The sequence below is a fragment of the Macrobrachium rosenbergii genome, chromosome 48 (genome assembly GCF_040412425.1).
Source record: "Macrobrachium rosenbergii isolate ZJJX-2024 chromosome 48, ASM4041242v1, whole genome shotgun sequence".
NCBI classification, from domain to species: domain Eukaryota; kingdom Metazoa; phylum Arthropoda; class Malacostraca; order Decapoda; family Palaemonidae; genus Macrobrachium; species Macrobrachium rosenbergii.
Window position 1 is genome coordinate 61,715,220 of NC_089788.1, and position 25,828 is coordinate 61,741,047.

General features: G+C 36.3%; 1 pseudogene; it reads right to left on the minus strand.

The window, feature by feature from the left end:
- LOC136831120 (chondroitin sulfate glucuronyltransferase-like) overlaps positions 1–25,828 on the minus strand; it is a 106,630-nt pseudogene that overhangs the window by 20,303 nt on the left and 60,499 nt on the right.

Below are 25,828 nucleotides of genomic sequence, written 5' to 3' on the forward strand. Positions count from 1 at the left end.
TTGTGCTAGAGTCTTCCAGTATGTTGCAAAATGAATGTACATGATTGAATATTACTAGAATGTAAGAGTTTTAGCTTACAATTGCGTTTTTCGACCATTTCAGTCGAGTTAAAAGTTGACCGGAAGGTTGAAATTTTGGCACTTACGTTGATTTATATGGAAATATTTCAAAACTGATAAAAGCTACAACCATGATTTATTATCTGTTGTATTCTACATGAAATTGCGCACATTTCCATTTATAAAACTTTATGTAACGACTAATATAAACCGGTGCAAACATTACGACAAGGTGACGAAAGAATTTCTGAGACGTTCGGCAGAGTTACCGTGCGCGGATGTCGCGGACATAAGGGAAAAGTTTTTTCAAAAATTCACCATAAATCGAAATATTGTGCTAGAGACTTCCAATTTGTTGCAAAATGAAGGTACATGACTGAATATTATTAGATTGTAAGAGTTTTAGCTTACAATTGCATTTTTCGACCATTTCGGTCGAGTTAAATTTGACCAAAAGTTAAAATTTTGGCACTTATCGTGATTTATATGGAAATATTTAAAAACTGATAGAAGCTACAACCATGAGTTATTTTCTGTTGTATTCTGCATGAAATTGCACACATTTCCAGATATAAAACTTTATGTAACGACTAATATAAACCGTGCAAACATTACGACAAAATGACGAAAGAATTTCTGAAATTTTCGGCCGAGTTACAGCAAGCAAACGTAAGAAAAAGTTTTTTTTCAAAATTCACCAAAAATCGAAATATTGTGCTAGAGACTTCCAATTTGTTGCAAAATTAAGGTAAATGATTGAATATTACTAGAATGTAAGAGTTTTAGCTTACAATTGCGTTTTTCGACCATTTCGGTTGAGTCAAAGTTGACCGAAGGTTGAAATTTTTGTAGTCGTAGGTTACGGTACGTCCCACTTGGCACCCAACAGACAATTTTAGTCGACGTATGATACGCCCAGTCGGGCGTTTAAGGGTTATGTTCATAACTTTCAAGGCATGGAAAAAATACTAAATTTTGAATGTTGCATAATCTTAATTTTTATTTTCTTTTTTATCTTTCTAATATCCAAAGTGATTCCAAATAATACTGCATGTTTTAAAAAAGTCAAATAGTGTAATCTATTACGAGTTGACTTGGGAAGGTTAACGTAATTTATTTCAAAGTTTGATGGCTTCCTAAGTTTTAATCATTTATAAACAAAAATTATGCACTACATGTCACCTTATACATTACAACTGAAAAAAAAACTTGCTTAATTTTCTTGCAAAAAAAAAAAAAGAAGGAAGGAAAGGGATTAGGGGGCAAAACTCCCTGAGAGATGCTGAGTTGTCTATTCATTTCTCTGAGTTGGAATCAAGCCAAACTTCTGAAAATTAACCATGATACCCAGTAACTGAGCCAGACAAACTAACAGATCCTTGGCCCTCAGGAATTCCGTCAACAGAGTTGGCCAACATTAGAAGAATTCTCACTCCTAAAAGGTGACACACCCCAAACTGGCACCAAAGTCCTTGTGAATTCCCGAGGTGCTGTACAGGAAGAAACAAAGCGTCCTAAACTGAAAATACCGACCCTCCATATACAAAACAAATGAACTTGAGCTACTGAGGATTTATCGGAATATGGAAATATGCATCCACATGTCCACCGATATTGTCCAGTCATTCTTCTGAATCGCTACCAGCACCATGCTGGGTTCCATGGAGAAGGGACAGATGAATAAATTTGAGTTTCAACTCATCTAGCACTGGGTGCCAACCTCCAAATGTCTTTAGCACCAGAAAAAGTCAGTTGAAAAACCCTGGGGAGTTTCTTGACACCTGCTTTATTACATCCTTCTCTAACAATGATACTATCGTTTTTGTAAGTACCAGATATTTCTCCTGCTGTTGAAGATACGATGGAAAAGCTATAGGAGACAAAATCAGGGGAGGAGACAGAATCAGGGAGGAGACAGAAAAGGAATTACACAGCCCTCCTTCAGTACCTCCATCACCAAATGTCTTGCTCCTACCAGAATTTGAGGGCTGAAAACTTTATTTCTTCCTAATAATCCCAGCAGATTTACTCTTCAAAAGACTGATGTAGACCTGCAAAAGGTCTTTGCACCTGAAGACAAGTCTTTAGATGAGGAGAAATGAATACTGACTGGAGGGCCAGAAGGAAGAGAAAGGAGCAGGCTCGTGTCATGCTAGACTTAAGAGATTGTCTGAAAAAAATCTTTATTTTCCTCTATGGAAATGTCCTCCTATCACTTTAAGGACTAAGTACAAAAGGGGGAAACCAAACCTGCTGCCATCTTCTCAGTAGGAGTAACCTTAGATGAAAGATAAGAGCACAGTTGTTCTCTTCTTAAAAACTGAGTTGGTGAAAGCATGAGAATATTTGCCGGCTGCATCTGAAACAGCCTTTTCCAAGCAAGTTGAAAAATCTAAAATTCAAAACACACCTGATGGAGAACAGGTGTGCTAGGCAGTCATCCAGGGTCATCCATTCAAGTCCCCTCTTTTGTTTGAATGCCGACATGCCTGTCGGTGTAGAGATTTATGCTATCTTTAATAGTAGGTAGGATTCATCCCAAATAAAAGTTATCAAAAGGTAACAGCAAAACAAAAAGCCATCCCAAATAAAAGTTGATATCAAAAGGTAACGAAAAAACAAACAATTACTTGGTCCACTTGCAAAAAAAAAAGCTAGTCTGGCATAAAAAAAATTCTATTAAATTGAAGACTGCTCTAAAAATAAAAAATAATACTTTACCCTAATGAACAATTTAACAAATATCCTAAATCCAAAGGAAAATGTTAAATTATCAATTATTGTTCACAGCAGAGGCTAATATCATATAAAGTGAAGCATAATTAAAACTTCAATACTGTACTCTTATACTATACAGTATTTAGTTAAACAAAAACTAATGCTATAAGCTTGAAAAATTGGGTAAAATTACTTGTAATAGTAAAGAGAATCTGACACAACTGTAACTGAGAAAACTGATTTGGGTATTTACACAGTTATGAATTTACTTTAAATTTCTATGTATTACACCCTATGCTCTAGTAGTATTTAACCAATAGATAAAGTATGACTAATGAAAGCAGCTCAACATAACTGATACATTCTTTTGTTTATTTCACAGAATTTTTTCTATCACTGTAAATTCCAAAAAGTTGTTTTTCTTTCTTCAACTTCCTTTAAATCATTTCCTTTAAACTGTCTACTAGCCTAACAGCAATTACACCTACACAGGCCCTCTCATGTTGAGCAACTAAGCTAGTTAATTTTCTTTGCATATGAGCTATGCGCATCAGTTTAAGAAATTAATCTTGACCTCATCCTAGAATAACAGTTAAACTATAAAATTATGAACAGACACTGATCACTTTCTTAATTTACTAAGGAACAGCCAAGGTATAAGGACAGAGCAGTAAAATTGTACACCCTAGACAGGAATTTGTCTAAACCACATCAAACAAACAAGACAATAATGTAAACCATTATAGGCATGAGGCTTATGGAAGAAAACAGAAAGTGCAAGAATGTATTAATAAAACATTTATTAAAGTAACTAAACACCTGCCAGCAGCTACATAAATACACAAGAAGCAAAGCCATCCAGACCACTGTGTATGCAAGGAGACTTGGACTTAGGGAATGGTAGCAGATTCCAAATTTTTAATGAATATTCACAATTAAAAGCTTTTAAACCATTACCTTGTCCTCCGTCCAGGTCTGCAAGCTTTTTAAGCATTTGAGTAGCTGCTGTCAGTTGTTTATATGCTTTATCAAATGTAATATTCTTGCACTTTTTCTGTTTTCCATCCATAGGCTTAAGCAAGAAACTTTTCTTGTAGTGTTGCAATAGACTCAACATTTCAAACAATCATTTTAACATGTTACCAAATTAACTATGATTTTCTCTCCTTACCTGATGAGTAAATTCTTCTGCATTTCCAGAACTACTAGGGGAAAAAAAGAATTGAGCATTCAGAATTCATGAAAGACTGACCAAATCTAGTAGTGTAGATTCAAGAGGATGAAAAGCAATAAAGATTCAACTTGATTTGAAAAAGGAGGAATGTAAAATCCATTTCTTAAAATGAAAAGAGTACACGAGATCATAATATCACTTGTGTGATATTGCAAAGAATACAGTATTACAAAAGATACAAGAAAAATCTGCAGATGCCCTAGATTAATAAAAAAAAAAACTTAGCCTAACCTTTGAACTCATCCACACTGTCTTCCCCAGAACCAGTTCCAGGACTGTACAGTAAAATGAGAAGGAGAAAATGTATGTTCACCCTTCTCCATGCATTCTACTTCGTATCTGTAAAGACATTTTACAAAGTGAGTGAAATTCCTTTGAAGATGTTTGTTTAAGTTCAATATAGGTCAACATACATTAGTAACCACAATTAATGTAAGAAATACTTAATCCTTTGGAATATTTTGTACAACATCCAAAAGAAAGCCTGTACAGCAACATTTCAATTGATTTTATTTTATGGCAGTTTTTGTTTAAAAAACTGACCAACAGGTTTATGTATCTTTACGTTACTCACTAACAAAACTCAAAACATCATAAAAAAAGAATTCAATATAAAAAGTACAGATCACGTAAAAACAAATGTTAAAATATTAAGTAATATACAGTAATGAAATGTACAATCAAATATTTAAAAGCTCAAAAGTGTTAAAAATACTGTTTTATTTATATGATGTTTGGATACAGAGTACAGATGGTATGCTGTACAGTTGCATGTATTTAGTTCCAGTGTTCAGTTATTTACCCATAAAAATACAAAAATCAATAGAAAATTCCCAAATCACATCAAACCAATGGTAATATAATGTATACACAGAATATAACCATTTAAAACCTTAAAAATATAAAAATGTTGTTGTTGTACATAACATTCAGCTGTATAGTTCCATTGCTCAGTTGTGCAGCAACAGTAGTTCTTGGTAGCAAATTCAAATGTGTACCTGAATGCATGTTAATTATGGTATATTATTTGCACTGAATTTGTGTCTTGAATAGTATTAATAAGCATATGCTATTCTGCTGGAAAATAAGGTGGCTACAGTAAAATGCTATGTAAATTGTGAAGAGATTGCTGCCATAGCTCATTTTCTTGGTTTGATTTGGACAATGGCTGTCAGTTTTCACAATGGGTTTGAGCTAACCCTGAGGGTGACATTCCAAGGATGAAGAATACCATCATCAACAAGAAAAAAAAAGGCAAGATTTACAGAGAAACAGAACAGCTTCTTTCTATTTGGATTGAATGGCAGACTCATCAGTGTATCCCCATAAGCAAGCTGTTGATTCAGGAGAAACCACTGTCTTTGTTTGCAGACCTCAAGAACAGTTTCCTGATAACAAAGAGATAGAATTCCTGGGTAGTTCAGGATGGTTTATGCAGTTCAAACGTCGTCAAAATCTTCATGTTAGGGTCGACTGCAAAAGAGCATTGGCCGACAAGTTTGTAGAATCTAAATTCCCTGCATATTGGGAAAGATTATACACGGGGCAGTAGTTTCTCACAGAGCAAATATTTAATGTGGATGAGACCAGTCTTTACTGGGAGAAAATACCAAACTACTCATTTGTATCTATGGAGGAGAAGGCTATACCAGGATTCAAGGTTGCAAAAGACAATCTGACCCTTTTGTTGGAGGGAAATTGTGCGGGTGATTTCAAGCTAAAGCTGCTCCAGAAAACCCTCAAGCATTATAGAAAAACCCTAAAAGCCTCTCTTCTAATTTCGTGGATGATAAACCCCAAGACTTGGGTGACCTTTATTGCTTTAAAGAATTAGTTTTTCAACCACTTTGTACCAACTGCAGGAAAATACTGTAAGGAATGGAATGGAATACTGTATAGAGTTTAGCCTAGAGGCCAAGAACTGGGACCTACGAGGTCATTCAGCACTAGAAAAGGAAATTGAGAGTAGGAAGGTATGAAAGGTGTAACAGGAGGGAAACCTCACAGTTGCACTATGAAATAATTGTTAGGAGAGGTTGGATAGCAATATGGAAGAAAGATAATATGAATGGAGGAACAATAGTAGGAATGACAGGGGTTGCAGCTATGGGCCAAGGGACGCTGCAAAGAACTAACCCCTTGGGGAAAAATACTGCAAGGGAAAGGGCACCCCATTTAAGATGCTTCTTTTGGACAACACTCCTGGCTACCCACTAGACATCAATTTTTATTCAAATATTAGTTGTTTACCTGCCTCACAACACCACCTCTATCTTGGAACTGATGGACATGGAATCAATGCCATCTTCAAGTATTATTACCTTCAGCAATCACTTAGGAAGGCGGGAGATGCAAAGAATATGAATGAAGAATTAAAAATCTGTGACTTTTGGAAGCGATACAACATCCAAAAGGTAGTTCTGAACATAAAAGGCACTCTAAAGGAAATTTCAGCCACAGGTATGAGGGGCACTTGGAAGAAACTGTGCCCTCAATTTTTTCAAATTTCAAGAGCTTTTTCAGGAACCTTATTCTTAATACAGATCTTGTTTGACTACAGAAAATATAAAACTGCAAAAATATACAAAACACAAAGGAGTCCTGAAAGGTCAAAACAGAAGACAGGATATGGTTTCACCCTCTTCTGATATTAGTTTCCTAAGTGTATTGACTTCCATCAAGACAAATGGACACAAGGACATCAATTTGCAAACTCTTCACATGATTTTCAAGTGGGATTCAAAGCCTTGGTGACATTGAGCTATGACCTGAAAATGGACTTGGAGGAGATTTCCTCGTTATTTGAGGCAGACTGACAAACAAGGAGTTGATGGAGCTTCATAAGCAGCAGCGCTAAAAACAGGAGAAAGCATCAGAATCCTAGAATCCTCACCACAATGACTACATCAACAAGATAAAGCAGGCCTTTGCAAAATGCTGAGAAACTCCTTGCTTAGTGCTTTGCAAAGGTAATGCATGACTCGAAGTTGTTTGTTATAGGACGATCGTAGATTAAAAAAGAATAAAAGCAACAGAGTCAGGGCACTCTCAACCAGTTCTTGCTATGTATAAATCCAAATGGAAAAGAAATTCAGCCTTCAACATCACCTTCCACCTCCAGTCCATCAAGCACACTGATGTCACCCAGTACAGTATAAAGGACTACATACGTGTAATTTTGGGGGTCTAACCTAAATTTATTGTTTAAAAGACAGTAAAATGCTTAACTATGAAACAACTTATTGTACAGTACAATAAACGCCCCATATTCGCGAATAGCTAAAATCTGCGAATACTTAAAACCCTGCTAAAAACACTTAGAACTGCCCATTTTGATAGTTTAAACACAAAAAAAAAACTCTAAAAATGCTTATACCTGAGTATTTTAATAGTTTTATCACAAAAAGTGCATTTAGTCATGAAAAGATATGACAATACAGTAATTAGTGAATATTCCTCAGTGAAAATACAGTGAATGGGCGAATTTTCCGCGAATAATGGGCAGATACGTTCCCACAGAGAAATCCACGAATCACGTGAGTCCACGAATGGTGAGACCACTTAATACGTGAGTCCGCAAATGGTGAGACCGCGAATATGGAGGGTTTACTGTACATGCATTAGCAATATTATGGAGTTGAATATAGTGGTTTATAGGGTGCCTGGATCATTTTAAAGGGCTTAATCAGCTAAGGTAATTTTTCTATTTATGTCACATGTTTTGGAACAACAATGCTGCAGAGGAAGCTATTACTGTAAACTGCTTTGTTTATTTCTTCTCAATCATCAGATAAACCTTCCCCAATCATCGAAAACTTCAACTAGAACAATATATAAAATTAATCTTCCCTTGGTATGACTGATTACTGTATAACAGCAGCAATTATAGTATTGTACTGGTAATGATATAAACAACCATAATCATCTTACCTATTGATAAATTCTGTTGCCTTGATAATATCTGCCTGAATTACTGGTAAAACTAAAGTGACCCTAGTATTTTCGGTCACATACGGCATTGGTATCATCTCAGGCTCAGTAAGAGGTCTTGTTGCTTCAAATCTAAAAATCAAACAAAAATACAAATAAATCCTGATTGGAATAAAACAAGGTTTTCTAGTTAAAAATTAAACTTGATTTCCATCACTTATAAATTTCAATATTATTAATATGTCAAAAATAAAAAAAGGAAGCAAAAAATTCTAACTGCCAGTACAATCTGTTTCACATTATGTTCTTCAACACATTCAGGATGATTGACGATATCTTGAAGGAGCCATAAATTTATAAATAATATCAAGGAATCCTGTGAAAAAAAAATAAGATATCAACCCTACCCATCAATTTACAGTTAATATATGTCCACCTTTCACTGGTTCTATGTAAAACGGTATCATTTTAAAAGTAAAATGAATTTACATTGTTTTGAACCATAACCTCATTTATAGATTGTATGTCCACTGCTACCTTTTAGTCTGAACAACATTGTAAGTAATCAATCTTTAAGGCAGTATCTGCTCTCTTGAACTGAGTACCTAATAAGACAATTCAGGCTGTGATAGTTTCACTGTAGGAAAATCTATACACTAAGGCTGAGCCAACACTAGTTTAGGCAGCAGTATGTGAAAAACTAGCCTTCCCAAAATGCATGGTTCACTTACTCAATAAAGTATTAAACTCCAAATACTGTACTGTACAAGTATCATATATTAAGATGTTACTAATAATAAAAGATGAGTATCTGTAATCATCTTCCATACACCATCCTCATCATTACAAGCAGAACCTCTCATTACACCAGTAAGAAAGAAGAGAGGTAAATTTTATTGAAATAATTTAAGCAGTAACAGACAAAATAGTTAATCCATAGAAATCATAAGTGCTGATATGAATATACAGTATTGCAAAACATTATAATATATTAAATAGTTTTGTCCAATGTCTTAAAAAAAAAGTGACAGTATACCACAACTTGTAGATCTTGAGAAAAATAATTAACTGATCATCTTGCGAGTAGTTGGTACCACCTTTTCATTATCAATCACATCATTAATTTATATATTTCATCTTCATCGCTGCGCTGAATAATCCTGATGGGTTCTGGTGCTTGGTCTTCAAGACCTAAATTTCATAATCAATCAATCAATCAGAGAGGTTCATGAAAATAGTGGTAGTATTACCTAAGAATAAAAGCTGAATGTTGGTGACCATCTAGAATCAGTGCTGAGTGCCTTAGATTTTATCACAGTAGAGCAATGGACAAAGCTCCATAGGAGTGCAAAAAAGGAGGTTCCTATGAATTGCTGCATGCAAATCACCTACATAATGATAACAGTAGAATCTAAGGAAGAGGTGGAAATTGAAATGAGGAAGATCATCCGAGATACTTGAGGGCTAGAAATTAATGTGTAAGCAAAACAGAATGTGGTGACTGGAAAGGAAACACAGGGAAAGGCACAATCTAAATAGTGGCCACATAGCTGCTGTAGGAAAGGTGTGGGGTTTAACTCAGTACTGTACTGTGTACCAGATGTAACAGATGGTACCACAAGATATGCTCGGAATTACAAAACGCATTTGGGGTATGAGATTTTCAATGCCTGAAAATGTACTTCAAGAAAGACTGGGGGGACAATAAGAAAAAGAGTACAGTAGCTGCAACACAGCTGAAATGAAAACTGACAGATAAGACATCAATATTAGTAAATACTGTACAGTAAAATATCCCATGATCACAGAGCAATGTCTAATTGACCTACAAAGCAGCAACATGAAAATACCAATGGAAAAGATTTTGAGGTGTGACTACGGAATGTTAAAATTCATGGCCAGGGTACAGTGGAGGATCATATTATGAATGAGGGAGTGGCAAACAGATGTACAGTACTGACAAATAGCTGGATAACAGACTGAGAAACAGTTGGTCAGAAAAGTAGTACATATAGAAGCAGTGGGATAAGGAACTGTAAGGCTCAGGAAATATTTAGAAAATGGGCTAGGAAGAAGTAGGCTTGATCAGACTTCAGACAGAAACTGTACAGAACAAGGACTTTAGTGGGAATGCACTTCATGTCTAAGCTCATAATGAAGAGCCTGAAGTAAAAACATTCGTGATAAATGATGACATCATCTTAGGTCTTGTTTCCAGCTTCTAATGTACACTTGTAAATTTTAACCAAAAGCAGATGTATATGGGTAACAACCTTTTCTTTGTTGTTTTACATCTATATTTATTGTAATTTCTTTTAATACTAAACCATATCAAACAGAATGCTATTTTCTACTTTTAATAAATTAAAATTATCAGTCTTCCTTGGACCTTTAACTTACAAATTTTGCTGGCATAAGCAGGAAATCATAAGATTTTAATGTTTAACTACATAAAGGAAGAAGAAAACTAACAAATGACTGCCAAGAAAGAATAGGAAGTGGCTTAAAACATGCTTCAAAGATACATATACAGGACATGATTAACAATTAAGACTTACTTTCTAGTGACCGTCTGTCCAGAAGTATTGTCTCGGAATATAAGAGAAAGAAGATAATCAACTCCCCTGGTAGGGTCTAGTCGACGATGTCCATATTCAATTCCTCTATATTCCAAATTCCCCCTGGTCTTTGTGATATATAATATGCTCGCATTTACAACTCCCTGGAAGTGTGATGGAGTTGCAAATTACTCTAGAAAAACAAAACATCTATACAGTAAACCCCCCGTATTCACGTTCTCATGGTTCGCGGACTCACGCATTCGTGGGTTTCTCTGTGGAACATATCTAGCTATCATTCGCGGAAATTTCGCCCATTCGCAGTATTTTTCACTGAGAAATATTCACTAATTACCATATTTTCATATAATTTTCATGAATAAATGCACTTTTTGTGATAAAACTATTAAAATACTCAAGTATAAGCATTTTTACAGGGTTTTTCTTGGTTTAAGCTATCAAAATGGGCATTTCAAAATGTTTTTAGAGGGGTTTTAAGCATTCATGATTTGACCTATTCAAAACATTGGGACGCATCCCCCGCAAATATGGGGGTTCACTGTATCTAATAAACTATACTCTAGAAAAACAAAACATCTGTATCTAATAACTAAACTCTATAGGAATATTTCAATATCAGATCACTAAATACATATGTAAGAAATTCTAACATACTCCCAACATGACTTGGTTTACAGATACATAAAAAAATATGCAGATTTCTGTCTCAGACAAAACAACTTTAATGTAGTGCCCAAACATTAAAAATAATTTTCATTATATAAAAGCAACAATCAAAATCCTGCTTATTCGTTTCTTGTTCAAAACAATTAGAGATATACAGAACTGATAAAGTCTCATAATTTGGTAGTTAAAGTCATAACATATTCAACAAAATTTTACACGATAACCATAATGATGTAAGTTAATCTCAAGTTAAAAGGAAAAATGAAGTCATAATCATACAGCTTCCAAAAAGATTTACATCATATGCATACAATATCATTGGCTCATAATTAGAGATAAAGGTACAATAAAAGGCTTTGATGTAGGAAAAACCTATTTTTGGTAGTCGCTGTCGAGTCCTCAAGGAGTTACTTTTCATGGGTCTACCAGAGCTCCATGGTGACCAAACTAATATCAAAGATTCTCTTTTAGTTGGTCTCATGGCCAGGTATTGTATCGTAATGGTAAACACTATAACACATGATGGGGTATGTAATGGACCCAAAGATAAGGGGGTACTTTCCCATATCTCACAGCAAAGCTATACCCAGGTTCTTCCATTGCCAAAACCTGTTAGAAGAAGTGGTTACTGTGCATGTACAGTCCACCATATTGTCGACAATAGAGCGGCACTACGACTAAATAACCATTATTTTCTGTTGGTTAATGCAGGATGATCCCTCACCCAAATCCCGTGCCTTTTCGTCAGGTAAGTGGGAGGGTTTTGAGGACTCAAAACAACGACCACCAAAAATAGGTTTTTCCTACGTCAAAACCTGTTTTTTGATAGCATAGTTGCTTGTTTCATCCTCAAGGAGCTTTACAAAGAAACTGACAAGGCTTAAGCTCTCAATTTTTAATCCCAACAACCCAAAGAAAAAACATTTCTGGTCTGAGGTCAAGACACAAGTTTCAAGCCCCATTCTTTATTCCAAATATCCCTTAGGTTTTGGTAACAAAGAACAAGAAACCAAACACGCACTTATGTTTTAGGATGTAGTTCTACAGTGACTTACCTAAACATGCTCAGTTTGGTTGCAGTATTGTCACACCTTCCCCCAGCGATATTTAGCATACCTACCCGTCAGGAAGACCCCTGGTTTTCCACTGTAGAGCCAATGGGGTCAGGACTAACCATACCACCTACTGATACACAGTATAGTTGAATTTGGTCGAGCTCGTGGCAATAATGTTTTAAAAATATTGTCTCTGACGACCATCCTGTACATTCGGAGACTTCTTTGGTAAGAGACATTTCTGAAGAAGGCCAACAATGTACTTATTTTCCTAATATCATGTGATCTAGGAAAGGAGTGTGGATTTGCCTTTTTAATGAGGGACATTAAATTATTCTCAATCCTTGTAGAGAGAGTGGTTTTTTTTGGGCTAGTGTGTAGGAAAATCCGACCCTCTAGGATGTTTGCCGTGACCTCTAGGTAAACTTTAAGTGCCTGAACTGGGCATAATGTCTTGTCTGCTAAATTGAGTTTTCTTATCAAAATAGGTTTCCTTCTTAAAGGATTCTCATTCTTGGCCAGGAATGATGGGCCAGGGGACAGTAATAACTGATGGTCAGCTGTTTGCGTGATGTATCATCTCCGTCTAAGAGAGCCTAGTTCACTAATATGAGCTCCTGATGCTCGAGCAATCAAAAAGATCGCCTTTTGCAGCATGTGAGTTATGGGTGTATTGGGTCCACTGAATTGAGGGGTTGACAGAAGTCCAAGCACCTTTTCAAGGACAAAGTACTGTAATTGGAAGCCTTTCGGGAGCAGGTCTTTGTAGTGCAAAAGACCGGAGAAGGGAAGTGACAATTTCTATGCTAGAGTTAATCCCGAATCTGTAAAGTACGGGTTCCATTAAAGCTGCCTTGTATGCCACGATTGTTGTAACAGCCAGGCGTTTGTCTTCAAAAAGGTATATGAGAAAATTTAAAAGTGTTTCCATTGAGATCTCAACTGGGCTCTCAGCATGGATATAATCTAACTATATCTTCCATACAGACCGGTATTTCGGATAGATGATGTGTATTTTTTGCACTTGGTACCTAGCAATGTTGGGTGAGTAATTTTCTGGTAGACAATATTTAGGAAATCCATACGTGAAGGTCTCAGCTCAGAAAGGAGAATGAGTAGACGACTTTCCCTCCTACTGTCTGGGGTAGAACAGCAGATGGTAGTGGAACTGATCTCTGTGCCCATTATTGGAGTAATAGGAACCAATGCCTGTTTGGCTCATCTGGGGCTATTAGGTAAGCCGTTCCTTTGAAGGTCAAAATCTGGGACAATGGAGGAAAAAGATATAATTTGTTCCAGTCTTGTAGGAAGGCATCTCTTGTTGTTCCTTGATTGTCCAAGTTTGGAGACACATACACTGGAAGTTTATGATTCTCATATGTGGTAAACAGGCCCACTTCTGGTTGTGGAAGCATGTTGGCTATTGTTTGAAAAGAGTGGTTGTCCAACATCTACTCTGTTGAGGCTGTCGTTTTCCTTGATAAAGAGTCTGCTATTACATTGAGAGACCCTGTGAGGTGAATGGCAGACAAGTGCCACTTCCTTGCTTGCACCATCTGAAGGATGGCTAGCATTAGGATATTGAGAGGAGGTGAACGTGATCCCAACGTCTTGATGGAGGACACTGCAGTCATGTTGCCTAGAACTAACAAAATGTGTCTCTTTCGGAGGTTTGAGTTTTTTGAGACACAAAGACAGATATTAACTCCAGGAAATTGATATGACAATGCCTTATAGTAGCTGACCACCTCCCTGCCACCTGACAATCCTCCTAATGTCCTCCCCAACCTGTCAACAAGGCATCTGTATGTACAGTATTGTCACTCGCACAGACGGAGGAGTCAGGGTGACCTGTTTCGCCAGACTCCTTCTGGGTCCAAGGCCAAAGTATCACTCGAACTTTTTGACTCTTTTGATGAAGTCAGTCTCACATCTTTTCTCATGCATGCAACAGCCAAAATTTGTACACATTTTTTTTTGCAATCTGAGTATTGGATCTATTACTGATGCAATCTGCAGCAAGCTCATCGTACATTATAACTGCCATCTGGAAACTCTGGGCTGTGCAAGGAACATTTTGAGGTCTTTCCTTATTCTGTTGTGAGTATTGATGGGGTGAGACAACTGGCCCTGAAGAGTATCCCAACACAGTCCCAGCCAATGAAAACATCTGCTGGGTGTTAGGTGGGATTTTTTCCAATTTATTAGAAAACCTTTTTACTGGAGTCTGTTGACCACTGCTCTTAGGTTTTTCATGCACTCTTTTCTTGTAGGCCCCCGGATTAACCAATCGTCTAGGTAGGCTGTTAATTGTATTCCTTTTAGTCCAAGTTCTTGAACAACTACCGTTGCTAGTTTTGTAAAAATTCTTGGGGCAATGTTTAGCCCAAAGGGCATGACTTTGAATCTTTATGTATCTTTCCCTATCTGAAACCCTAGGAAGGGGAAGAAGGGAACGGCAATACAGACGTGCCAATATACATCTTTCAGATCTATACAAGCTGTCCAGGTCCCCTTTGGAATGACTGAATGTACTTGGGCAACGGTAGTCATCTGAAACTTTTGGCAAACAATGTGCTTGTTCAGTGTCGATAGGTCGAGGATCACTCTTCATTCAGAGGAATCCTTTTCGGGGACACTGAAGAGATGTGCTTGGTGGCAAATATAAGCATGTTTCTCTATGGCTCCATGTAATGTGACCTTCTGCACGTATCTTCCAGAGAGGGGTCTGATTTTTGGAGGAACCCTTTAAAGGAGGGGGGATAAGACCATTTCCACCCCAGCCCAATGAAAATAATGCTGTGTCCCCAAGGGGAAGACTTCTGTTGTCTGTGGTGTCGTCAAAGCCAACCCCTGACATTACAATTCCTATTGGTATCCACCTCTTCCTCTGCCTCTGCCCTTAATTGGCATTTCAGGTGTTGCTTTTCCTTTTCCCCTAAAAGAGGGTTTTTGGACCTTGTGAAAAGGATGTCCTTGCTGTTGATGTTGTCGCTTTTCACCACCTACCTGTTTTTGAAGGACTACAGCACCTGTTTTTGAGGGAAACTTTTGGGGTGACTGAAAGCTTATATGACTTTTCATCACAGCAAACCTTTTTTTTTGGGTTGGGTACAGGGAAGTTTCAGGTTTTTGTTTCCTGAATTCCCTTTCCCAGGAAAGCATACACTACAATTCTGTTGGCGGGCTCGCTTGCTTAAGTTGAGCCACAACAGACTCCTCAAACAGGTCCTTAAAGAGGGGTCAGAGCGTAATAATGAAGTCACATTGGGAAGTAACTTGTTGGCGCCCTCCAATATTTCCATTCGCACTTTTATGCACCATTCTAGAAAGTCATAGAGTGCTTCCCAGAGGGTTCTCATAAGACTTTTGGCCACAACAGCAAAAATTGTTCTGGAATCTTCTGGATGTCTTTTGGTGGCAACTTCCAGCAAAGTGGTAGAGGTTATAATACAAAGGAGGCGGATCCTAGCATGAAATTCTGCCGAGGCCGTCTCCTCTGAGATTCTTCTCACTGGGGTCCCAAACTGCTGAGTAGCTATAACTAAAGGGAGCTTTTTCCTTTCAAAAGGGAGCTGAAGCATTGCCTATTCCTTGGTGGAATTATTCGAAACTGGGATGACCATGGCATATGGCTTTATTTCTGCCACTGTCTCTCATTTTCTTGTCACTAGAAAATTCTGAAAATCTGCCTTCACATGATTAATTATTTTGAAAGTGAAGGGACAGAAGGCTGGGATTACCTGGGGAGCAAATTGGGTCTTTATCAAAATGGAAGTAGAGATCCATTTTCCACTAACCTGGTAAAGCGTGTCTTCTATAGCTTTTAATGCTATAGGCACAGGTAGGAGAACCGTTTCTTTTAGTGGTTTCCCCATGTCTGCTGAAGGTGGTACCAGGCACCATTCTGTGTGGTACCAGGCACCATTCTGTACTGGGGAATACTGCTCTATCTCTAAATTCCACACGTACAACTTCGATCATGGTTTTTCTCTCATTAAATAAATACTTATAATTGGGAGAGAAAATGCACATAGAGGCATCTCGCCAAGGATTATTATCAGTATCATCAAGGGTGAGTAATGGAGCCCATGTTATGTTTTGATCTGAAGTTTTGTAGTCTGAGCTGGCCATTTTGTTGTTTCCAGTCAGAATTCTCACATTAGACTTTGTTTGGGCAGAATTTGTATCCAATCACTTTTCAGTTACAGGATGCAGTACTTTTACACTTTGGGGTGTATAGGACTGATCTAATATCTCTTTCGGAATCATGTATCATGTCCCTTATATACTGCCGTTCTAAGGCAAGGACATCTTTGATGTTACTCGTTGTTTCTTTACGAAACTGATCAAATGTCACAAACTGTGTTCCCATTCTGGGGGGGCTTGCGCAATCTGACCGAGCTTCAACAACTGAACTATAACTGCCTGTTAACCATGGGGCAGAAGTCCTGGATGAGTTACTACAACCCTCCAATAATGTAGTCATTTCAGTCATGGTTAGGTGGAAAGATCCTCTTCAGCATCTGATAGCTCCATGGGGGATAGAATTCCTTCTGGAAGGTTTCTCCCATGATTAGCTAAAATTTGTGTCCCTGATCCTTCTGGGTTCAGCAGGGCCATTTCAGTGAAAATGTCCACTTCATGTTCATTAGTAGGAATGGCATCACCACATAAAAATTCCTCCTATTCCCCCACGGGGTTAACCTGGGAGGTACTGGGAACTGACGTTACTGAGTTTTGGCCCAAACATAGATCTTGCTCTGAAAAAGGGTTAAATATCTGCTACTGGAGTTTTGCTGGAGAGATATAATCTCCCCCTTCCTCACCTCTGTTGAACCCTAGGACCCATCGAGACAGCTTAAAAAGAGCTGTTTCGTCATTAAAACTTTGTGCCAGAAGCAAACTACAAATTTCGCACATACTGTATCTGGTGACCAACCAAATTTTCCTTGTTTTTTCACACTGACTATGCTCATGACAGGTGGCATGCACTGGCAAAAAACCAACCGAGCAATTTGCTGCGGAACACTCGAGCTGAGGGTCCTGCATAATGGCAGCCCTGTAGTGATATAAAACAATTTGTTATTAAAAACTAGTTGGTACTAATTTGACAAGGTAGTATATTAGTCCTTATATAGATAGTATATTTTATTTAATTTGACAAGTGTGTAGCTGTTATATTTTATTTAAATACCTATGTTAACTTAAACACTAAGATTTAGGTTAGTTTTGACACCAGTATATACTGTAGCTGTATTACTATACACTGTTAGTCCTTTTGCAAGGGCTATGTGAAATTTAATTTTGAATGTCATGCCATTCAGGCTAACTGCTATAGACTGTTTTGTTTAACTAACCGAAGCCACTATTTTAAATGGCTTAGGTTAATGATTCTAGCATAATCTACGTTAGGCTAAGAATAGAGGATTTCTTAGAGGATTCTCACTTAACCTACTCTAGGCCACTGCCTAGTCTAGGCTTATTTAAATCACACATAAGGATATAAACTATACAGGAAAGAACCCTCTTATAACCTAGTTTGTTGTTTCATCTGGCCTACACTACCCTTTTATCTTATATTCAGCCACGGTTTTCTTTTAATTTGAACTGTTTTTTAGGCTAATGGTAGGATATTCCCTTAAAAAAGGGGTTCCTACTTAATCTGGTTAGGCTACTGCCTGGTCTAGGTTTATATCACCTTTAAGGATAAAGGCCACATAAGCGCCCCTCTAATATGTAGCCATACAGATAGGCTACTGAGTTGTAAAACTAGGTTATTTTATCAAGCCTAAGATACTGTTTATATCTAATCCTAGGCTATTTAGTCTACACTATCACTTAGGGCAATAATCGGATATTTCTTAAAATGTTCTTTCTTAGCCTAGTATAGGGTACTGCCTAATCCAAATTCTTTGGATCACTCTTAAATGTATAGGCTATATAAAAACAGGAACTCACTAACATGTAACCTTATAGATAGGCTACCATATTTGCCTAGCCCAGGTTGTTGTTTATATCTAATTCTAGGATATTTGGTCTAAACTACCGCTTAGGCGAATAACGGCTCCCCAATATCAATCGTTACCCCTTCCTAGCACACGAGGTTAAATCTATGCGGGGTAAGATAACTGTGGCTATGCTTGCATACATCCCTGTTACATACACGATATCTGTATTGGATAGTCGCAGTGGGGGTTGGAACTCCACAAACCCTTTTGTTTTTTTTCTCTGGTACATTTAGCAGTATCTGTACTCTAGAAAGCTGCCTAAAGGAACCTTTCATCAGGACGACACAGCCCGAGCCCAAAAAATAGGATATTTCTTTAAATGACTTCACTTAGCCTAGTATAGGGTATTGCTCAATCCAGACTATTTAGAGCACTCCTAAATGTACAGACTATATAAAACAGTAACTCACTAATGTGTAATCTTATAGCTAAGCTATCACTTAAAGGTTCTTGCTTACTCTAATCTAGGCTGCTGCCTAATCCAGGTTATTTACTTCACACTCAAGGGTATGGGAAACACAAAACACAATTACCTTAATATGTGGCCTTAAAACCAGGCTACCATCTCATCTAGCATAGATTACTATTCCATCTAGTCCTAGGTTACTTGGTCTAAGTTCACACTTACTCCAATAATAATGAGATGTTCCGTGAAAGGTTGTCACTTTACCTAATATAAGGTACTGCCTAGTCTGGATTATTTAGATCATACTTAACCCTTAAACGCCGAAGCCTCTATTTACAAAAACGTCTCCTGTATGCCGGGCGTTCGTGAGTTAGCGCTGCCGGAAAAAACTTTTTTCAAAAAATCACAGCACGCTTAGTTTTTAAGATTAAGAGTTCATTTTTGGCTCATTTTTTTGTCATTGCCTGAAGTTTAGTATGCAACCATCAGAAATGGAAAAAAATATCATTATCATATATAAATATTGAAATATATGACAGCACAAAAAAATTTTTTCATATATAATTTTATACAAATCGTGCTGTGAGCAAAACGGTTAAAGCTAACGGGTTATTTTGTTTTTCTTTGTATTGTACACTAAATTGCGATGATTTTGGTATATAACAAATTGTAAAATGATCAAAGCAACACAGAGAAAATATTATCACAAAATGATGCATGAATTCGTAATGCGCGGACGTAAAAAAATGTTTTTTTCAAAAATTCACCATAAATCAAAATATTGTGCTAGAGACTTCCCGTTTGTTGAAAAATGAAGCTAATTGATTGAATATTACTAGACTGTAAGTGTTTTAGCTTACAATTGCATTTTTCGACCATTTCGGTCAAGTTAAAGTTGACCGAAAGTCGAATTTTTTCTATTTATCGTGATTTATATGAAAATATTTCAAAACTGATAAAAGCTACTACCATGAGTTATTTTCTGTTGTATTGTACATGAAATTGCACATTTTCATATATAAAAGTTTATGTAACGACTAATATAAAACGATGCAAATATTATGACAACTAAGGAAAATGTTTTTTTTAAAATTCACCATAAATCGAAATATTGTGCTAGAGACTTCCAATTTATTGCAAAATGAAGGTAAACGATTGAATATTAGTAGAATGTAAGAGTTTTAGCTTACAATTGCGTTTTTTTACCATTTCGGTCGAGTTAAAGTTGACCGAAGGTTGAAATTTTGGCAGTTATCGTGATTTATGTGAAAATATTTCAAAACTGATAAAAGCTACAACCATGAGCTATTTTCTGTTGTATTCTACATGAAATTGCACACATTTTCATATATAAAAGTTTATGTAACGACTAATTTAAAACGATGGAAACATTACGACAACGTGATTTAAAGAATTTCTGAGATGTTCGGCCGAGTTACCGCGCGCAGACGTAAGGAAAAAGTTTTTTTTTCAGAAATTCACCATAAATTGAAATATTGTGCTAGAGACTTCCAGTTTGTTGCAAAATGAAGGTACATGATTGAATATTACTAGAATGTAAGAGTTTTAGCTTATAATTGCATTTTTTTAACCATTTCGGTCGAGTTAAAGTTGACCAAGGTTGAAATTTTGGCAGTTATCGTGATTTATATGAAAATATTTCAAAACTAATAAAAGCTACAACCATGAGTTATTTTCTGTTGTATTCTACATGAAATTGCGCACATTTCCATATATAAAACTTTATGTAACGACTAATATAAAATGGTGCAAACATTACGACAACGTGATTTAAAGAATTTCTGGCGGCGAAGTAAGGAAAAAGTTTTTTTTCAAAAATTCACCATAAATCGAAATATTGTGCTAGAGACTTCCAATTTGTTGCAAAATGAAGGTAAATGATTGAATATTACTATAATGTAAGAGTTTTAGTTTACAATTGCGTTTTTTGACCATTTCGGTCGAGTCAAAGTTGACCGAAGGTTGAAATTTTGGCAGTTATTGTGATTTATATGAAAATATTTCCGAACTGATAAAAGCTACAACCATGGGTTGTATTTTGCTGTATTTTACATGAAATTGCGCACATTTTCATATATAAAACTTTATGTAATGGCTAATATAGAACAGTGTAAAAATTACGACAAAATGACGAAAAGAATTTCTGAAATTTTCGGCGAAAGTTACTGGGCAGGCGTAAGAAAAAGTTTTTTCAAAAATTCACCGTAAATCAAAATATTGTGCTAGAGACTTCCAATTTGTTGCAAAATTAAGGTACATGATTGAATATTACTAAAATGTAAGAGTTTTAGCTTACAATTGCGTTTTTCGACCATTTCGGTCGAGTCAAAGTTGACCAAGGTTGAAATTTTTTGTAGTCGACGACGGGTACGTCCACTTGGCACCCAACAGACAATTTTAGTCGACGTATGATACGTCCAGTAGGCGTTTAAGGGTTAAGTGTACTGGCTATATAAAAGACGGAATTTTACTAATATGTAGCCTTATAGCTAGGCTACCATTTTATCTTGCCCAGATTCTTGCTATTATCTAATCCTATGGTCCTTGGTCTGGGCTAGGCTACTTCAGAGAGGGGTCTTCTTATTTACCTTAATTTAGGTTACTACCTATTCCAGGTTATTTAGTTCACATTTAAGGATATGTATTCATAGGTTACAGGCTACAGACAACATCCACTATTAATATAGTCTAACTTATTCTCACTTAATCTGATGCAGGCTACTCCCTAGATTATTATAGACATCATATAATCTGAAAGGGTTTTTTTTATATTAATGATAAATTGTGGAACATTTCTTTCAGTTAAAACACCTAATTAGAACGACAAATTCTTTAAAACAATTTGCGCTTTTCAGAATTACCAATTAGCGATTATAACCGTGTTAGCAATAAACGTCGGGTTTTCGGCTTTCACACACAAATTAATTACCAATTCCAAAAGTTTACAACTAAAACTTTAACTGGAACTTAAAACTTGAGCACTTAACTTGCTTCTTTAGATGTTTCCATGATGAAATCGGAGAAAAAACCGAGTTTTTGGAGCACTAGTTAAGAACTAAACTGTTCGGTGTTGACCAAAGAAGATAATGGCTGTTTGGTCTTAGTGCCGGTCTGTTGTCGACAATATGGTGGACTGCATATGCACAATAACCACTTCTTCCTCTAGCTGGTTTTGGCGATGGAAGAACCTGGGTATACAGCTTCGCTGTGAGATATGGGAAAGTGCCCCCTTATCTTGAGTCCATTACATACTCCATCATGTTACAGTTTATCATTATGACACAATACCTGGCCACGAGACCAACTAAAAGAGAATTCTTTGATATTAGTTTGGTCACCATGGAGCTCTGGTAGACCCATGGAGGGTAACTCCTTGAGGACAAAACCAGCGACTACACTATCAAAATTAAAGATCTACACATATTAGGGCATATATATATCACTTAATACTGAAAAATACTGTAAACTCAAGAAAGAAATTTAATGTCTGAAAAATAATGTAAACTCAAGATACAAATTTAATTAATATTTCTGTGTTGAAAAGTAACCAAAATTGGTTACTAAATGAATGCGTGAGCTACAGGACAAAATTTAGATAAAAAAAAAAAGACAAATTAAGCAAAACAAGAAATTTCAAAATACAAAAAGTGATAAAATACAAGCTGGACTGGGGATTTAGTCTAGTTATATCTAACACTCCTAACACCTAATGGATCATCAATCCGCCAGTATCAGATCTCACCCTCCATCATATTCTGAGACCAACCAAATTTATCTCCAAGTCAATGCTGAATTTTAAATAAATGATCAATTTATAAGGAAGAAGAAGCAGAGAATGGAGTGAGAAAAAGAAAGAACTCAAATATTTCAGCTACTGTAGTGCAATTCTAAAAATTAAAGTTCTATACACAGTCCGACCATAGCCAGGCAACAGAAAATCCTTGGACGACAGAAATTACCCTAAAACTCCTACGTAAACAAAGTCTTGCCAGGTCATTCAACATATATATTGCTGTGCTATCAAAAGGAATGAGATTATTTGACAACGGAGATGGGGAAGGATCAATGGCAGCACAGCTCTAAATATAGTACCATTTTATTTGTTTTAGCAATCCTTCAGTAGTCAATAAATCAGCCCTAATCAGAGTTTGAGCATTTTATGTCAGACCACATGAGAGCTACTGCCCTCTGAATCACTGTAGTCAGTCTACCACTCAAGCCAATATCATTTACTACCTAAATCCCATGAACATCAAAAACTATCCCATTAGAAACCTGGATCCAAGGATGATCACTTGTCAGACCACTAGCATTAACATCATCAACAGACTACAATCACCACTCCACTGCCATAACTTGACCATCACAACATCCACAGGAACAGCTGGTTGATCAGACAGGATCTCATTTATAACAGCACTGATGGAATTCTTCAATCCTTATGTTGTCTTAAATTTTCCTTTTATCCAAGTCTTCATTACCTCAATTCCACAAGTCAAAGCTAGATCACTAAGACAACTGGCCCCAGAGAATGTAAAATTAAGCTGGAATTAGCGGAGAAAGATCTAATAATAAGCCACTCCATCTTTTTTTTTTCTTCTATTCTTGCATTCTTTTCCTTTCTTATAGAGGCAATTCAAGTGCATTACCCCATCCATCATGAAAACAAAAGTATAATTTGCTCTTGCAAAATTTTAAAATGGTCTTAATCAATGTAAAAATTCTTGAATACAAATCATTCAGAATAAAAAAGAAATCTAGAAATTTAGACATGCTGTTAGTTTGTTCTGGAGTAGCTGTATTGATCAACATTATTAGTTACTTTCACTGATGAACATTGCACTGAAGAATTTTACAAAGTACAGGTAATTTAAACCTGCAATAATATTTATATATTTAAACAACATTAATGAATAAATCAAAGGAGCAAGCATCAAGACAAAAACCAAAAAAATAAAATGTGGGAAGGTAAAATCAATTCACTGATTCCCAGAAAAAAGGCAGTGGACTATTTTTTATACCACACAAAAATCAAAAGTAAATCAAACGTGAAGAAAGTAAAGAAGCAAAACCACAATGCTAAGAATATAAGATAAAAAATACAAAAATACAGTTTAAGTAAAATAATCGCGAAAACCTCCAGTCATCTGAAAAGAGACCCTATCAATCACTTGACAACTACATTTTAACATTGGTTTTAACCTTTATGAGTTTCAATTTGAAAGTTCTCCTCACTACCCTCTCTGCTGTGGGATAATCTGCCTAAACTCCCATCCTGTATATGTCTTCATCTGTATCTTTTCCATGCTACTTGTCTGATTATGTTCCTTGTCCCTTCTAATGACAAGTCCAAACTTTGACACTGTATCTTGGTCAATTTTGTATGTTCTAGACACCACATCCCTCCACCAATCCCCAATTGTAATACAAATTTTCCACCATCCACTGGCCAAAAATTTAAACATTCTATGGTCAGAACTGTTTGAAATTTCTATTTTCATGGTCTAAGCTCATGTTTCTGTTGAACGGGTAGCCCTTGTATGCCCAACAGAAGTATTTACAATCTTTATTAAAGGAATACTATCTACTAGTAGTCTAGCTATCACTTTCCATTTCATCCATGATGCAACTATTTTTCTTATTTTTATTGCCCTCTCAACTCTTACTTAACAGTCCAGGGTAACAAAATTACTTCTCTTATTCATCTCCTTAAGAGCTGTCCAGTTAACACAACAAAGTTCTTCACTTCCCCCTCTTCCATTTTGGGCATCAAAAACTCTTACCTTTTGTATATTTTGTAATCCTGAGCAATTCTTGTGACATTAGTTGTTATATCCAGTAAACAGTTTAGTTCACACTAATGCCTTCCCTACAACAACCACATGTTGTTGTGGCCCTTTTCCTGACCACAGTTTTTCCTAGCCTCCTTTCCAGTCACCAAAAATTTGTTCTGCTTACACTGATTTTCAGTCCTCTCATCAGTTTTCCTTCCACCCTGCAAACATTTCGACATCCTCATTCTCATATTTTGCTATTGACAATAGGTCATCTACATATAGCAGGTCCCATAGCCCCTTTTGTTTTTCTTCTTTTTTTCATGCCTTTGTGACTTCCTCCATTAATATGATTAATATTTAATGACCATAAAATTACTTTTTTGTTCTCTTTCACATACATTTTCTAAGAATCCACTAACATTTGTTAAAATCTCTCCCTCTTTGCTTGGTACTAATCTTGCAGCTGCCTTAAAAAAATTTTCTTTGCCTTTCCTCCAACTTGTCTTACAAAATTTTCATGGCATACTTGAGGAAGTCTGTTCCTCTAAGATTTCTACAATGTTCAATCCCCTTTTTCTAAGTATACCGTAAGCTCATGAATGAGGGGCTACCCTGCTGCTTTTATTAAAATTATTTTGGAAGCTCCTGTGTCTTCTTCATTTTCATCTTCCCAATGTTACTGTTAACCTCTTCAGCTCTTCTATAACTTCCTCTATTGTGCTAACATTCTCCAATTCATGTTCAATTTCTTCACTCAGATTTTCAAAATACTGACTTCATTGTTGTACTCTATTTTCTACATTAATTTCTCTATTTTCATTTTTAAGTTCTTTGCCCCTACTACATTTCCTACCTCTTGTCCACCTTTGTTACCCTGAACATTTTCTTTTTTCTGCTGTATTGAGATTCTCAGTCTTCTACTCCCAACTCCTTTTCTTTGCCCTTGCCATCTGCCTTTTAGCCTCTCTCTTCTTTTCCCTGTATAAATCTCTATCCTCTTTTCTGCCTGTTCTCTGCCAAAGCTAAAAGGCTCTCTTCATCTCTTCAACTTCCCTATGTAGACCTTGACAGCACCATCAGGTCTCTTTCTCTATAACCCACTTTACAGCATATTCCTTCTGTTGCCTTTTATTAAACTTCTTTCAGCATCTTCCACCGACAACTTTTTGAAACAATATTTACTAACTTTCCTGATACTCTGTTTTTACTTAATTTTTCAGTTTTAAACTCCTACTCTCCTGGAAGTATATTTTTCTTTGTTTCTGAACTTTACAATTAAATCAGCTTATAGTAAGCAATATGTTACCTTAAGCATGCATCACCTGTTACAACAGTGCAATAAGTTTCTTTCATGATTTCTCTACAACTACC